General features: G+C 37.6%; 1 long non-coding RNA gene across 1 annotated transcript; it reads left to right on the forward strand.

Annotated features, from left to right (window-relative positions):
- The first annotated feature begins 572 nt into the window (after nt 1-572).
- LOC107797257 (uncharacterized) lies at nt 573-3,180 on the forward strand. Its single transcript, XR_001650644.2, has 4 exons — nt 573-732; nt 1,063-1,205; nt 1,704-1,767; nt 2,959-3,180. It is a non-coding gene; the product is annotated as an uncharacterized LOC107797257 (long non-coding RNA).
- The last annotated feature ends 13,246 nt before the right edge of the window (nt 3,181-16,426 follow it).

Consider the following 16,426-nt stretch of genomic DNA (forward strand, 5'->3'; position numbering starts at 1 on the left):
AATAGTTGTGAGAACTAATCCCAAGTGAGTGGAGGTGAACGTGTTGGCCTACCTCGAACATACTCCTGCCACCATCTCTTGGCAGAACCAGATATCTGAAATACTACAAAGTCGACTCCATTGGACTCCACTATACTCATGTTTCGCATTACCTCGTGGCAAGGGTCCAAGAAATCCTGAGGTTCCTTAGATGGAGTACACTACCAGAAATTTGGCCTATGGCAACAATTTTCTAGCAACGGTTATAAGACCGTTGTAACAGACCCTCTATTGCGACGGTTGTAGCCGTTGCATAAGCCTTATGGGTCTATAGGAAAAATTCTAATAACAAAGCGTTGCACCTATTGTCACGGTTTTGGAAACCGTGGCAGTAGGTGACCTTGTTGCAACGGTTACGCGAAAAAAGGGCTATCGAGACGGTTCTTATCCCCCCCCCCCCCCCAAAACTAAAAAGGAAACCAACCTGGTACAGATATTACCTCTTTTTTAAATAGCTTTTTTGGTTTTTCTAAGTCTTAAATCACCTAAAAGGCTAAAACCCCTTGCCCTAAAACACTTCTCACACAGCCAGCATCGACTGTGTCGACACTATCCCTGCGGCGAAGGCAAGGCGACCTACGACGTAGACTTCCCCTCTGGCATAGGTTTCCCCTCCACCATCTCCTTCTATTCGTTGTTCTTGCTTTCTCTCATCTATGACTGAGCTTGAGGATTTTGGAGTTTGAACAGGAGGTAACTTTTTTCTCATAAATCTGTTATTCTTGTTTAGAAATTTCGTGTTTCTGTTTCTCTTTTTCTTTGTATTATGCCGATACATTTTGTGATTATGATTTCTAATTTGCAAAAAGGGAGTTTAATTTGGTAGGGTTTCTAGTTTGAGAAATTAAAGTTGAGTTGGTGGATTTTAATTATTAGATCTGCCGAAGACAAAATTGGGCTGCTATATATTTTTTCTCTTAAGTTTTATTTAGTCCTATTTCAAGATATGCTAAGGGGGAAAATGTACTACTGCTATTTGTGGATTTTCTTTGTTATTTTGGTATCTGATTTGATTGATTACAGAAAGAATGAAGTGAAAATGAAGGGAAGGAGGAAGTGAATATCAGTCAAAAGAAGAAATTATTTGTTGCTAGTGCAACTGGGAAGACACTGGAAAGAGGATTTTTTAGCAGTTTCTATCAAAGAGTTTAATCTTACAACTGAAGGTATGGTTCACTATACTTTATTCAACGAAAACCTAAGGCATGTTGTTCATATTGTCATAAGCTGGATATGTCATCTATGATAGTGGTGGGACATTTTCCTTTGGCTCCTCCATTAGTTTCTCTGTTATACTATTACTTAATGCCATATTTGACTTACTTGGACAGTTCTTCTTTATTTTTTAATCTCTTCTATTGGATTGTATATTATTTAGTATGGCAATATTTTGCCTAAGCGCACATATATGAAAAGGCTATTGGTATGGTAGGATTTAAGAATACTAAAATTTTCACTTCAGATATAGAGAAGTATGGAAATGGTAATGTGAAATCCCACTTCAAGCAAATCCCTTAATGAACTTGTGTTGTTAGTAAGTCAACTTCATTTTCTCTGAAAGATTTTCACCTTGCTGCAGTTAATAGGATTTGACAAAACTCGGGTTAGAGATAGATGTAATTTTCTTTTGCATTATTGTAAATGCTATTTTTATTTTTTTGTAGCTACAAAATTCTCTTGCTTGAAAACTGCTGCTAATGGTGCTAGTTCTCTTCTTCCTTTGATAAGGTAAGAACTTTGATATTTTTTGCTGCCACTTTGATATGTGATGGTGTGTTCTTTTCAACATCTCTTTTCCATATACGCACATTTATATTCATATGATGTCTTCATGAGTAGTTGTAGTGGAATACTGCATTTTCATAGGACAATCTCTTTGGACTTCATGGGAAAAATCTGAGGGAAATATTTCTAAGAAGTCGCATGCTAAAATCAATTGAAAGAGTTAGACTTGGCAAAAGACTGTCACTCACAAAAGTTAATTTGACGGGCTTTTATGACAGTTGCACCTTAATATTAATTTTTTACTCAGTAAAAGTTCATGTTCTTACAAATAAAAGAATTGTCAAAATACTCAATTACCCCAAGAGCTGGGTGGTGGGAGAGGTCTTTTTGAGACGTTGGCATAGAATAAACAACGAGAGAACTACCAATTTATGAATAAAGATAGTTCATTTTCCCTCTCTTGTATAACAACACCTTAAAGTCTTTAAATTAAAAATGATAGTTAAACAAGTGAGTGCAAAACCAAGAATCAGTTCTTCCCTATCTACAATTTGTAAAATTCATTATGTTTTAGAAGCTAGTGAGCTTTATGTACCCTGTGCCAAAACTTTTATCCATTATCACCTACCTTTATCATCCAAAAATGTTAGCTCTTTTGATCTATTAATTTTTATGCTTCATAGTTGGTCAGTCTTTCTGGTGTAATGCCCTTTTTATAAGCTAGAACTTGGTACTTCGGTTGTTTCTTAAGTTGGAGATTGAGGTCATTTTAAGAACTATTCTGAAGACTTTGGTCAATGAGTGGCTTAATAGTTAACTGATAATAACAACAAAACAAATAGTTAATTGATAGTAACAATAAAAAAGTTAGTTAACTCATTGTACTTGAGCTTCTCTGAGTATAGTGGTTCTATGTCCATCAAAAATTGCGATAGAGTGGTTTGGCTCTTGTAAATATAACAGTTACAATATAATGAACATTTTATCCCAATTTCTAATATTTGTTATATCACATTTTCTTTTTCATTGATCTATCAGGAACTTCGTTCATGTACTGTTATAATATTTCTTGTAAAGAAATTCAATGTCATATTTTTGGATCTTCTACTGCTCATTTTAGTTGTTATCTGAGTCTATAATTGCACAGTTATATTTGCTCAACCTTTTCTAATATTTAGTTATCATCTTTTATAGGTTGATCAAATAAACAAGCAGAAGATAAATGCAGTAAAGATACTTAAGATTTGGTTGATCGGTGCTAGACTCTTGCATGTTCTATGAATCTTTTATTTATTTGAAACTTTGTTCAAGCTTCCGTAAACTCTTAAATTGTTAAACAGTATTGTATATTTTACTTTTAATATGTGAATAATAATAGTTGGATATTTTGGAATATAATTTTGTTGATTAATACTAGTTTCCTTTGGTGATTATATAGATAATCATTTCATCTTACTTTATTATACAGTTGCCATAAATTTCATTAATTGTTGCAATAACCTTAAAACAATCGTTGGGCAGCACTAAATAACTATTGCAATAGCTACACAACTGTTGCGATATGTATTCAAACCGTTGCAATAGACACAAATAGTCGTTGCATAAAATGCTATTGCAATGGTTTTGAACCGTTCCACTTGAATAAATAATCGTTGCAATAGTTAAGACATATGGCGACGGTTTGACACCGTTGCAATACACACCCTATGGCGACGATTGTATAACCGTTGCACGAAACCGTTACAATAGACCTATTGGCTCGTAAGCTGGTGGGACGGGCCCAGAACCGTTACAATAGGGATATTGCAATGGTTTTCTTATGTATTGCAACGGTTTTGTTAGCGTTGCGATAGGCCAAATTTTTGGTAGTGTGTACCACCAAAATGAAAAGGAAATAGCTTGGTGAATCTGTCCAACCTCTTCATTGCTTCTGATGACATCGCGGCACCTTCCCCGGACTGTGTAGCAATAACAGGCTGAACTGCTCCAACTGCTGGAACTACCGGAGTCAGATATCTGCGAGCCACCTGCTCTAGAGTGTGAGTAGCGGGAGTCTAGGCTCCTCCCCCAATCTGAGTGACAGCTGGTGCTACAGGAAATATACCGGCCTGACCCACACTCTCCATAAGACCCACTAGGCAGGCTAGAGCATCCTGAAGTACGGGGGTGGCAATAAACCCCTCGGGGACCTGAGTTGGTCCAACTGGTGCAGCCGGAATAGGGATCTCCTCCCCCTACGCGATTTGAGGCTCTGCGATAGGTGCTGCTGCACGGGCTGTAGGCTAAGCTCTACCTCTAGCTCTGCCTCGGCCTCTACCCTTGGTAGTGGTTGTAACCTAGGGCTCCGGCTCCTGCTCGGCTGTGGATGTTGTACATGTCCTCACCATCTGTGATAGAACAAGAACAAAATGATTCAAACTACATCGATAGTATAATATCGCATGACAGAGTAAGAAAGAAGTGAAATTTCATAAATCCCTATAGCCTCTAGAAGATAAGTACAAATGTCTCCGTATTGATCCTCCAGACTCTACTAAGCTTGCTCATAACTCGTCAGAACTAGGTAACCTAGTGTTCTGATACCAACTTGTCACGACCCTAAATCCCAATCATGGGGTCGTGATGGCACCTAACATCCACGTGCTAGGAAATCCAATGTTAGCTAAAGAATTAACCAAATTTTAACAGTTTAAAAGACGAATAGTAATCATTAATGATTGCTAAACTCTGAAATACATGAATACACACATAAGTAACGTTTTCTATACTAATCCCAGAAATATGGAGTCATAAGTACATGAGCAACTAGATTACTACAAATATAGTCTGAAATGAAATACAATTATCTAAAACTAGATAAACAATAAAACAAGACAGAAGGGGACTTCAAGGAATGCGAACGTTGTGCAGCTCTACCTCAAGTCTCCCAAATGAGTTGGATCTGACCAATCTCCTCTATGACCCGCAAGGACCAACACCGGGATTTGCACAAGAAGTGTAGAAGTATAGTATGAGTACAACCGACCCCATGTACCCTGTAAGTATCGAACCTAACCTCGACGAAATAGTGACGAGGCTATGACAAGACACTCTATAAACCTGTACAAATAATAATAATAATAATAATATACAACATAAATATAGAGAAAGCAAGTAAACTAGTAAGAACGGACGCAAAGGTCAACTAACAGAGGGCCCCAGAATAACATCATCTCATAACCTCATATCACAATACAGAAATTGAGCACTACAGCTACAAACAGTTACAACACATCATAATATTTATTGCAGCGCGTAACCCGATACTAACATTATCACAATATCTGTTGCGGCGTACAATCCGATCCCAATATTATATCAATATTTATTGCGGTGCGCAACTCGTTCCCATTATCAATTCATTCAATATTGTTGCGGCGCGCAACCCGTTCCTGATATTAACTCACTAACATGAACAGCTCAACACAACCAAATTCCGTAATCTGAACACAAAGGTACTATAGCTATAGAAAATCAATGAACTACAAGTACAAACAGAGAATAACCAATACCTCATACTCACAAACCACGATAATTCATTAATACAAGAATAGCTAAAGGACTAACACAACTGGATATAACATAATAAAGTGCAACAAGTAATGTAATGACAATAAAGTCAAGTAAAGACATGAAGCAATGAAGATATATACTTAATACAGGTAGGAACATATAGCAGGTAAGCAGATATTGAGCGAGAAATGAATAAATCGAAACAGGTAACAACTAAATAACGTATAACAAGTAAGGCATGGATACCAAGTAAGGACATGTAGCAATTAAAGCATGTAACAAGATATAACATAGAATAAATAAAGATATAAAGGTGAATAGCCCAACCCACATGCTTTACCCCATGAATATGCATATACACATATCACCTCACATATACGCCTTCCCCACACATAATTCACGTAACAAATATACCAGCAAGTCCTAATTCCCTCAAGTCAAAGATAAACACGACACTTACCTCTTTCCGCAACCAAATCAATAATCAACCATGGATTTTCCTTTCGAACAAGCCTCCAAGCCAATCAAATTTAACCAAATATCGTTAAAACAATTCAAAATAAGATTTAGAAACTACCCACGTATGAAAAAGGTTTAATTTTGATCATTTTTAATGAAGCCAACAAAAGTCAATCCCGGGCCCGCTTGGTCAAAATCCGAGATTCGAAACAAAATTCGATTACCCATTCACCTTCGTTCCCGGTTATGTGATTTATTTTGAAATCCGACCTCAATTTGAGGTCTAAACCTTAAATTTACAATATCACTAAATTCTACCCCAAACCCCTAATTTCTACCATGAATTTCATAAATTTGATGTTAAAAATTCATGAAAAGTAATGAAAATTGATTGAAAACTAGTTAAAGTTGCTTACTAATAATTTTTGGAAGAATATCTCTCAAGAAAATCACCTCGAGAGTATTTAGGATTGAAATATAGTGTAAAATGAGTTAACTCCCGATTTTCCAATCTTTTATCCACCTTCGCAATTGTGGTATCCACAAATGCGACACACCGATCGCAAATGCGATCAATGCATTAGACTCACTGTAGTTGTAAATGCGACATATTTTATCGCAAATGGGAAGAGCCCACCTTTGCAAATGCGGATAAATGCTTCGTATATGCGAAGGTGTCCTAAATGCACAGGGGTCGCAAATGCGAATGTCCAACATTCGCAAAAGCGAACCTGCCCTCGCAAATGTGAGGACACCCAACCCAACGCCTTAATCGCAAATGCGATCCATTGACTGCAAAAGCGATCTCGCAAATGCGAGCCAGACCTCGCAAATGCGAGATCTACAGACCCACACTAGCAACAGCTGCTACCAGCCATTCAAAAACTTTCCAAAAACACATACGAAACATTCCCGAGCCCCTCGAGCTCCAAATCGAACATGCACACATATATAATAACATCATACAAACTTGCTCACTACCTCAACTCATCAAAATAACATCAAACAACAAGAATCGATCATCAAAACTCAAGATTTCGACTTAAAACTCAACTTTTGGCCAACTTTCACATAATGTGTCGAAATGCGCTCATATCACTCGGGACCCCAAATACACATGCGTACAAGTCCAAAAATATCAGACGATCCTACCAGAATTATCAAAATACCAATCCGAGGTCGTTTATAAAAAAATGATGACCGTGGTCAACCCAAAAATTATTTTAAGTCAAAAATTACTTTTTCATTAAAATTTTACGTAAAGCGATACGGACCATGCACACAAATCAAGAAATATCAAATAAAGTTATGAGAGGTCTCAGAATACTGAAATTAAACCTAGTACTTGCTTAATCACTTGGTGGATATGTGTAAATGATCACTACACTTGTTTTAGCCGTAGTAGTACTTTATTTGTTAAATACTCATCCGTATTTTACTATTTTTCATGTTCTTGTGCACTTTATTGATAAATTATGAACTCATATCCGTGATAAAAACTTTGGCATTATTGCTTGTGATAAAAACTGTTATTATTTCTGTTATACTTTCTATTGCCAGTCTTTGATATATTCCACAGGTTATTTGACTAGTGAGTATCATATGACTTGAACCTCGTCACTAATTCATCGAGGTTAATCCTGATACTTACTGGGTACCAACCGTGGTATACTCATATTACACTTCTGCACTTTGTGTGCATATTCTTGCGTCTCAGATTTGAGCTACCATTTGTTCATGGTAGATTAGGACCTCGTTTATGTTTACGTACCCTTCAAACAGATGTTCTAATAATTCCTTTTACTGGCTTTGTAAATCTAAATCATAGTGGTTTATGATTTTTACTACCAGTCCATGGGGTATTGTATTGAATTTTGTTACAATTTTATTAATATGTTGATGATTTCTCATTGTAGTAGCAGTTTATACTGTTTGACTTACCTAACAGATAAGGTTAGATATCATCACGAGTTGATAGAATTTTGGATCCCGGTAGAAAGTCAATTAATTGCGAATGATATCACGTCAAATGATAAAAGATAAAGTAATAGAGGAGAGATTGGTATAGCCGTCGGCAGTGGACACTACAATAGTTAAGCAAGTGAAGATATTAAGGACAGTGGAAACTACTTAATTATGTCAATGGTATACTGCATATAGCTGGTTCCCATAATAATACCAAAAGAGAAAGTGTTGTATAGGTAGTGACCACCTTCACTTTTTGTCTATCTTTTTCTTAGTGGAGGAAACTCGTTAACCAAGAAATTGGATGTTCTTTTCATTTTCTTTTATTATTATTATTATTTTGTTTTTTGTTGTTGTTGCTTTTACGCGTGAAATGGCACGTGCATTTGCATGCACTAAAAGGCCAGTGCTGTGCATGCGGCTTTTATTGCCATCTCCACTCCTTTTATTCTTAATCTTTTTGAGATGGAGAGATCCCTGATACATTAGAGTTGTGAACATCTCAAATCCACTGTTTAAATCTTGTAAGAAGTAACAGAATTTCTGGGCGGTGGCTTGGAAAAGTTAAAGACAAAAGAAAGTAGAAGCTATTTAATGTTTGTGTATGTTGTGCACTAAATAAGAATAAAATAGTTTTTGTTAAAAAAATGTAACAAATGTTAAAAAGAATAAGAGCCACATATTAATTAAAGACTTTTGCTTTGTTTGGTATATCGGGAAGTGCTTTAGTTATTTAAGCTATTTATTGTTAATAATTAGTCAAAGTATTGATTAAAATAAAAATTTGCTTGTAGTAAATACTAAATTGACAAAGGGCTAATTAACAAGATCAAATATTCCACCTTTTGGCCTAAAGAATGGTATCATATCCCCCCCCCCCTCTCTCTCTCTCTCTCTCTCTCACACACACACGCGCGCGCGCGCGCGCGCGCGCACACACACACACACACATATATATATATATATATATATATATAATATGATCCGGCCGGTCGTTTTTTTGTATCTTAGCCCCATTTTTCCTATTTAATGCTTTACATATGTGTATTTGTGATTTTGGGACTTGCCTAGATGATTGGTTTGGTTTCGGGGGAGTTTTAGATTGATTTGGGAAACTTAGTCCCTTGCTTGGAGATTTAAGTTGTAAGGGTTGACTGGAGTTTGACTTTTATATAGACAACTCCGGAAAGACATTTTGATGTTCCAGTAGATTCCTATCGTGATTTTGGACTTAGGCGTATGTCCGGATTTGGATTTCGAGATTCCTATGTTGTTTTGGCTGGCAGAAGTTGGAAAGTTAAAGGTTTGGAAGGTTGATATGTTTGACCGAGAGTTGATTTTGTGGATATCGAGTTTGAATTTTTGTTCCGGAAGTTAGAATAGGTCCGTTATGTCATTTGAGACTTGCATGCAAAATTTGAGCTCATTCCAAGTTGATTTGATATAGTTCGGCATGAGTTTTGGAAGTTGAAAGTTCATTAGTTTATTAGGCTTGAATTGAGGTGTGATTCGTAATTTTGATGTTGTTTGGTGTGATTTGAGGCCTCGAGTAGGTCCGTATAATATTTTGGGATTGGTTAGTGTGATTGGACGGGGTCCTGGGGGCCTCGGGTATGTTTCAGATAGGTGTCGGACTATTTCCTCTTATTTTCGACTGCTATTTTGCTGGTGTCTAGTTTTGTTCATCGCAATCGCGACTAATGCGTCACATTCGCGGAGATGGAGAAGGTTGTGGCCTTCGTGATCGCGAGCTGGGTGATGCGATCGCGTAGAAGGAAGGCTGGAAGGGGCGTCAGGCCTATGGCCTCCGAGTCCGCGAGGGTGTAATTGCGTTCGCGTAGCCACTATTGAGTGGGGAATCACATTCGCGATTGGGCTGTCGCGTTCACGAAGAAGGTTCAGCAGCTGGGCGAGTTTGTTCTTCGCGATCACGAACGTTGCTCCGCGATCGCGATCTGTATACCTGGGCAGACCTATTGAGCATTTCATTTTGAGGGTTTTGATTATTTTATCACATTTTGAGTTAGAGAGCTCGACTTTGGGCGATTTTGGAGAGAATTTTCACGATTTGGATTGGGTAAGTATTTTTTACTTGGATTTATTCATTATTCATGATTTCAACCTCGATTTTAGTGTTTGATTGATGAATCTAATTGAAGATATTTGGAATTTTAGTAAAAACTTTTCTAAAGTAAAAATTGAGGATTTGAGGGTCGATTTGAGGTCGAAATTGGATGAAATACATATATTTGGACTCGTATTCGAATGGGTGTTCGAAATTTATAGTTTTTTAACAGGTTCTAGGAGGCGAGCCCGGGTTGACTTTTTTATTTTTGGTCAAGATCGAAACTTTATTGTTTGAGATTATTTTTTATAGCTTTTATTGATATTATTAAGTTATTTTGGCTAGATTCGAGTCGTTCGGAGGTTAATTCATACGGGAAGGGTTTTTAGAGTACTTATTTGGCTTATTTGAAGTAAATATCATGCAAAACCTTGTGTGGTGGAATACCCTTTAGGTTCTAGCCCTATTTTTGTTGATTTCTATGATGTGAAAAGTAATGTGTACATGAGGTGGCGAGCGTTTATACTAGTACTATGTGTGGTTTTGACCGGATTAGACCGTATGCTATTAATATGCCTTAATGTGGTAGTAAACTTTATATGAAACATGTTGAAATAACTTTATGACTATTTGATCATGATCATATCGACTTAGCCATAATCATGCTTTATTTGTTGAACACCCCTCCGCTTTTATGATTATTTGTTATGTCCTTGTGCACTATTGTTGAAGGTTGTGAGCTTATATCTCGATGAGACTTGGAATCAATAATGTGATATTGTGGCACTTGCTATTATTATTATTATTTTGTAGTACCGTGGCACTTGTGGACATGTTGAGCGGATTGAATGGAGGTGTCCGCACGAAAATTCTGTCGTGCGATTTTATCTATTGTTGTGCACGTTGGGAGAATAAAGGATGGGTATATGCATATGTGGCGAAATAAGGGTGACATATCATTGTTATGTGCATATGCAGCGTAATAATGGTGGTATTTTTTATTATTTTATATGATATTTCGAGGTGTCCTTCTTGTTGTGATTGTGTCGAGACGGGGTTGACATTTTATTTACATAGTTGTTTCTGAAAGCTTTCATTTTGTACCTATATGAGTTAATGGTTGTCTTTGACATGTTCACATGCCTCACCTCTATTTGATGTTTTGTGATCAAGGATGGATTTTTACTACACTGAGTTGTTATTGCACGTTCTAAAAGGAACTATTGTTATTGTTTTCAGTTATATTTCTGTTATCGGTTTTCTTTAATATATTCATTGCACAGGTTATTTGTCTAGTGAGTATCAAATGACTTGAACATCGCCACTACCCCACCAAGATTAGTCTTGATACTTACTGGGTAGCGATTGTGGTGTACTCATACTACGCTTCTATATTTTATTTTTGTGTAGATCCAGGTATTTCGGATCGGTTGATCGTGAGTGAGGCATTCTGTACGCTGGAGACTTCAAGGAACCCTGGCATGATCCAACTGTAGGCCTCGGAGTGACCCTCTTATTTTATTTCTACTATTTTACGTATTTTAGACAGTTCTGTATTTTGATATATTCTCATGTATTCAATTAGAGCTCGTGCTCTGTACTACCTAGTTCTAGGGAGTTATGTTGAGTATTGCCGCTTTGTCTTATATTACTTCTATTTTTGCATTAATGTTGAACTCTGTCTCGTTATATCTTACCTAGTTTGGAGACTAGATGCCATCACGATCCTTAAGGTGAGATTTTTGGTTGTGAAAATAAAAATAAAATAAAAATAAAAATATTATATATATGAAGATAATTTTGGTTTCATAACGAGATGGATAGTAACATATAATATTGAGTGTATGAATAAAGTCCCACATGAAATGTTATAATAGCTCGGTCGGTCGTTTCATGTATTATAGCCTCGTTCCCCTATTTATCGCTTCTTCTATGATCATTTGTGGTTATGTGACTTGACAGGATAGTTGGTTCGGTTCTGGGGAAGTATTGGTGTGAATTGAGACAGTTAGTCTTAAGGTTGGAGGCTTAAGTTAAAAGAGTTGATCGGTGTTTGACTTTCATATAAACAACTCCGGAACTGAGTTTCTATGGTTCTATTATCTTCGTATGGTGATTTTGGACGTAGGCATATGTCCGGATATTGATTTAGAGGTCCGTAGGTTGGTTTGAGGATTTTTTGTGAAAGTTGGAAAGTTGAAGGTTTGGAAGGTTGAGAGGTTTGATCGAGGGTTGACTTTGTCGATATTGGGTTCGCATTGTAGTTCTAGAAGTTGGAATAGGTCCATTGTGTCATTTGGGACTTGCATGCAAAATTTGAGGTTATTCGGAGTTGATTTGATATGGTTCAGAATTAGTTTTAGAAGTTGAAAGATCATTAGTTCATTAGACTTGAATTGGGTGCGATTCGTGATTTTGATGTTGTTTGATGTGATTTAAATCTTTGAGTAAATTTGAGACGTCTTTTAGGACTGGTTAGTGTATTTGGATGGGGTTCCGGGGGCCTCGGGTGAGATTCGGATGGTTGGCATATCATTTTGGAACTTTGAAGAGATGTTGTTGGGTTCACGTCTGGTGCAACCGCACCTACGAGGATTTGGCTTCCAGTGCGGCCACCTGTGCGCTTTTGCGAGATTGGCCTGACTGGGGGATGGTTGCAGATGCGGAGATGTATCCGCAGAAGCGGACTCACTTCTACGAGTGATGGTCCACAAGAGCAGAGTTTTCCTAGAGGCTGGGAGAGTGCAGGTGCGAGGTTGATTCCGCATCTACGAGACCGCAGATGCGGTCAAGTGAGCGCAGAAGAAAGAGTGAGAGTAGGGTTGGGAATCTACATGTGTGGAGCGTGGACCGTAGAAGTGGTCACGCAGATGTGATAAAGGGGCCACAGGTGCGCAAGGTCGGGAACTTAAGTGATTTCCGCATAAGCGGATTTTGGACTGCAAAAGCGGCGTCGCAGGTGCGACCTTTTGGACCACAGATGCGGTATCACTGAGCAGAAATATAAATCGAAGGGTTAGAGTGTTTTCTCAGTTTAGGAGATTTGGAACTCGGCCAAGGGCAATTTTTGAGAGGATTTTTGCTACAATTGAAGAGGTAAGTGAAGATTCATCACTTTTATTATTAAATATTTATTACCCATTGACTATTACACCTAGTTTTTGTGAATTTGAAGTTGAATTTTGGGGATTTTAGACTATGTTGTTGGAGAGTAAAACTTGAGGATTTGGGGGTCGATTTGTGGATGGAATCTGATGAAATTAGTATGGTTGGACTCGTAATTGAATGGGTGTTTAGAATTTATGAATTTTAGAGGGTTGCAGGGAGAGGGCCTGGGGTTGACTTTTTGGGTTGACTTTTCGTTTTTGATTAATTGTCATACTTGAAAGCATGTCTAAATTCATGTAATATGAATGAGCAGATTTTGGTAATTATTTTGAGTTACTTATTGCTATTGTCATCATTATATCCATGTCATCGTTTATATTGGTTTTGATTGTCTTCTTCTGCGCTCGTCACTGCTTTCTGCCCAAGGTTAGTTCTGTTACTTATTGAGTATATGGGATCGGTTGTACTTATACTACGCTCTGCGATGTAACAACCTGGCCGGTTATTTTGAGTATTTTTGCCCCGTTACCTTGTTTATTGCCTCCTCTATGTTATATTATGGTTATTTGACTTGTCAGGGTGATTGGTTTTGGTTTCGGGTGAGTTTCGGAGTGAAATGGGATACTTAGTGCCAAGTTGGAAGCTTAAGTTGAAATAGTTGACCGGAGTTTGACTTTTGTATAGACGACTCCGGAATGGATTTTTTATGGTTTCGATAGATTTGTATGGTAATTTTGGACTTAGAAGCGTGTTCGAATATTAATTTGGGGGTCCGTAGGTCGTTTTGGCTTGAATTGGCAAAAATTAGAAAGTTGAAGGTTTGGATGGTTGAGAAGTTTGACCGCGAGTTGACTTTATTGATATCGGGGTCAGATTCCGATTACGGAAGTTGGAATAGGTTTGTTGTGTCATTTATGACTTGTGTGCAAAATTTGAGGTCAATCGGAGTTGGTTTGGTATGAATCGACATTAGTTTTGGAAGTTGGATGTTCATGGTTTCAATAGGTATGAATTGGGTTGTGATTCGTAGAATCGATGTTGTTAGATGTGATATTAGGCCTCGAGTAGGTTCTCTATGTGTTTTGGAAATTGATGGTATGCTTGGACGGGGTCCCCGTGGCCCTAGATGTGATTCAGATCTAATCTGGAGTTTATTTTGGACATGGGAGAATTCTGTCCAGCTAAGCGAGGGTTGGGCTGGCAAGCTGTGACCACAGGTGCAGTCATTTTTCCGTAGAAGTGGACTCGCAGAAGCGCAAGCACATATGCGCTTTAGAGTCCGCAGATGTGTTATTTCCTCGCTCTACTAGGGACGAGAGATTTTCCGCAGGTGCGGAACCATAGAAGCGGTTCTTGGTCCGTAGATGCGGAATCACTGGGCTAAAAGGGGGCATATTGAGAGTTTGTTCCCATTCTTCTGAGTTAGAGACCTCGGTTTTGGGCAATTTTGAGAGAGATTTTCAAGGAGTTGATCGGAGTAAGTGATTTTAACTCGAATTTGATTATTATACATTAATCCATCATTATTCTTACCATTTATTACTGTTTTGAGTTGGAACAATTGGGAAAATTTGTGAAAATTTCATAAGATATATTTTGAGGATTTGAAGGTCGAGTTGAGGTCAGAACTGAATAATTTTAGTATGGTTGGACACGTTATTGAATGGGTGTTTGGATTTTTTAATTTTGGTTAGGTTCTGAGACGCGAGCTCGGGGTTGACTTTTTGATTATCTTTAAAGATTGCAATTTTATTATCCGTAATAGTTTCCTATGGTTTGTATTTATGGTATAAAATTATTTTGGCTAGATTCGAGCCGTTCGAAGTTGGATATTCGCGGAAAAGGCTTACTAGTGGATTGAGTTAGCATGTTTTGAGGTATGTATCCTGCCTAACTTTTTGTGGCAGAATTACCCCTTAGGATTGGTGTTATTTTGTGTTAATTGTGGTATGTAAAAGCCGTGTACACAAGGTGACGAGTGGGTACATGGGCTAAATGTGATAATTGACCGGTTTAAGCTTTGTAGATTCTTTTCATGACTTTTAGCAAATTGTCATAACATGTTATATTCATCATCGTTAATCTACCCCTACATGCTTTACTTGACATTGTTAATACTTGTCTCATTTCTTACTTATTATTTTCCCTTACATGCGTTGAAATTAATGTTTCCTTATTGCCTTGTATTTAACGGTTGAGTTACCTTACTTGAAGTTGTTATTTCTTGGAATATCTTATTGATTTAGTATTGGTGTTGAAGTTATAAAAGCCGTGATCACATTGAGGCAATGATGTGAATTGTTGAAATACCATTCTTGTTGAGCTATTCACTTTCAGTTGCTATTGTTGAGACTCTTGCACACATTGTGGTTGAGCCACCAGCTATTTATTATGGAAACATTGTTACTGTTGACTTCTTTTGCAAGTTGTGGTATTCGACAGTTGAGGTGCGATTTGTGATATATTTTGATATTGATACACATGCGGTGGTATAAGGTTAGGGGTTGATACACATGAGGTGAAATAAGGTGGGCTTGATACGCATGTTGCTACTAGGGCAGCTACTTGAAGCCACGTGGTGTGATAAGGTGGGCTAAAACGCGGTTAGTTATTTCGGGAAAAATAATTTTTAAAACTAAATGTAAGGCTCCCGCGGTGATATAAGGAAAGATTGTGATTGTGTTTGTGAAATGAGATATGAGGCGGTACCTCAGACGTGATTCTTGTGGTTACCTTTCATTTACATCACATGTGTTCGGTCTACACTGTTTCCTTGGTATTCTTATTAAGTGTTCCTCCCTTGATTCCTTCATTGCCTTAATTTCAATGTAGCTTACCTTGTTGTATTTATTTATTGTATCATTTCATTATTTCCATTATTGTACTGAACCACACCTATTCAGCTTCTTTATTTATTCCAGTAGGTGTCTTGACCTGACCTTGTCACTAATCTACCGAGGTTAGGCTTGATACTTACTGAGTACCGTTGTGGTGTACTCATACTATGCTTCTGCACATCGTTTTGTGTAGATCTAGTTACTTCATACTAGGCTAGGAATCCGTGAGCTGAGCTTTGGATCAGAGACTTCAAGGTACCCGATGTTCGCAGGCCTTGGAGTCACCCTCTGTCTTAGTTTCTATTGCACACTATTATTATAGATATTGATGTTCAGTATACTCGTGTAGATCTTATGACTCGGTCTCACAAGATTTTGGGGTGTTATTGTTAGCTGTATTGTGGAGTTCTTTTATGATAGCTGGTTGGGTTAATTTGAAGTTCTTTTATTATATATGTTATTTCTTCATGTGTGTTAGGCTTACCTAGTCTTAAAGACTAGGTGCCGTCACGACATACTACAGAGGGAGATTGGGGTCATGACAAGTTGGTATCAGAGCTCTAGGTTCATAGGTGTTATGAGCTATACGCAGGTTTAGTAGAGTCTTGTGGATCAGTACGGAGGTATCTGTACTTATCATCGAGAGGCTATGGAACTGTTAGGAAACTTCACTTCT

This window comes from Nicotiana tabacum, chromosome 21, assembly GCF_000715075.1.
Source record: "Nicotiana tabacum cultivar K326 chromosome 21, ASM71507v2, whole genome shotgun sequence".
In the NCBI taxonomy this organism is placed as follows: Eukaryota; Viridiplantae; Streptophyta; class Magnoliopsida; order Solanales; family Solanaceae; genus Nicotiana; species Nicotiana tabacum.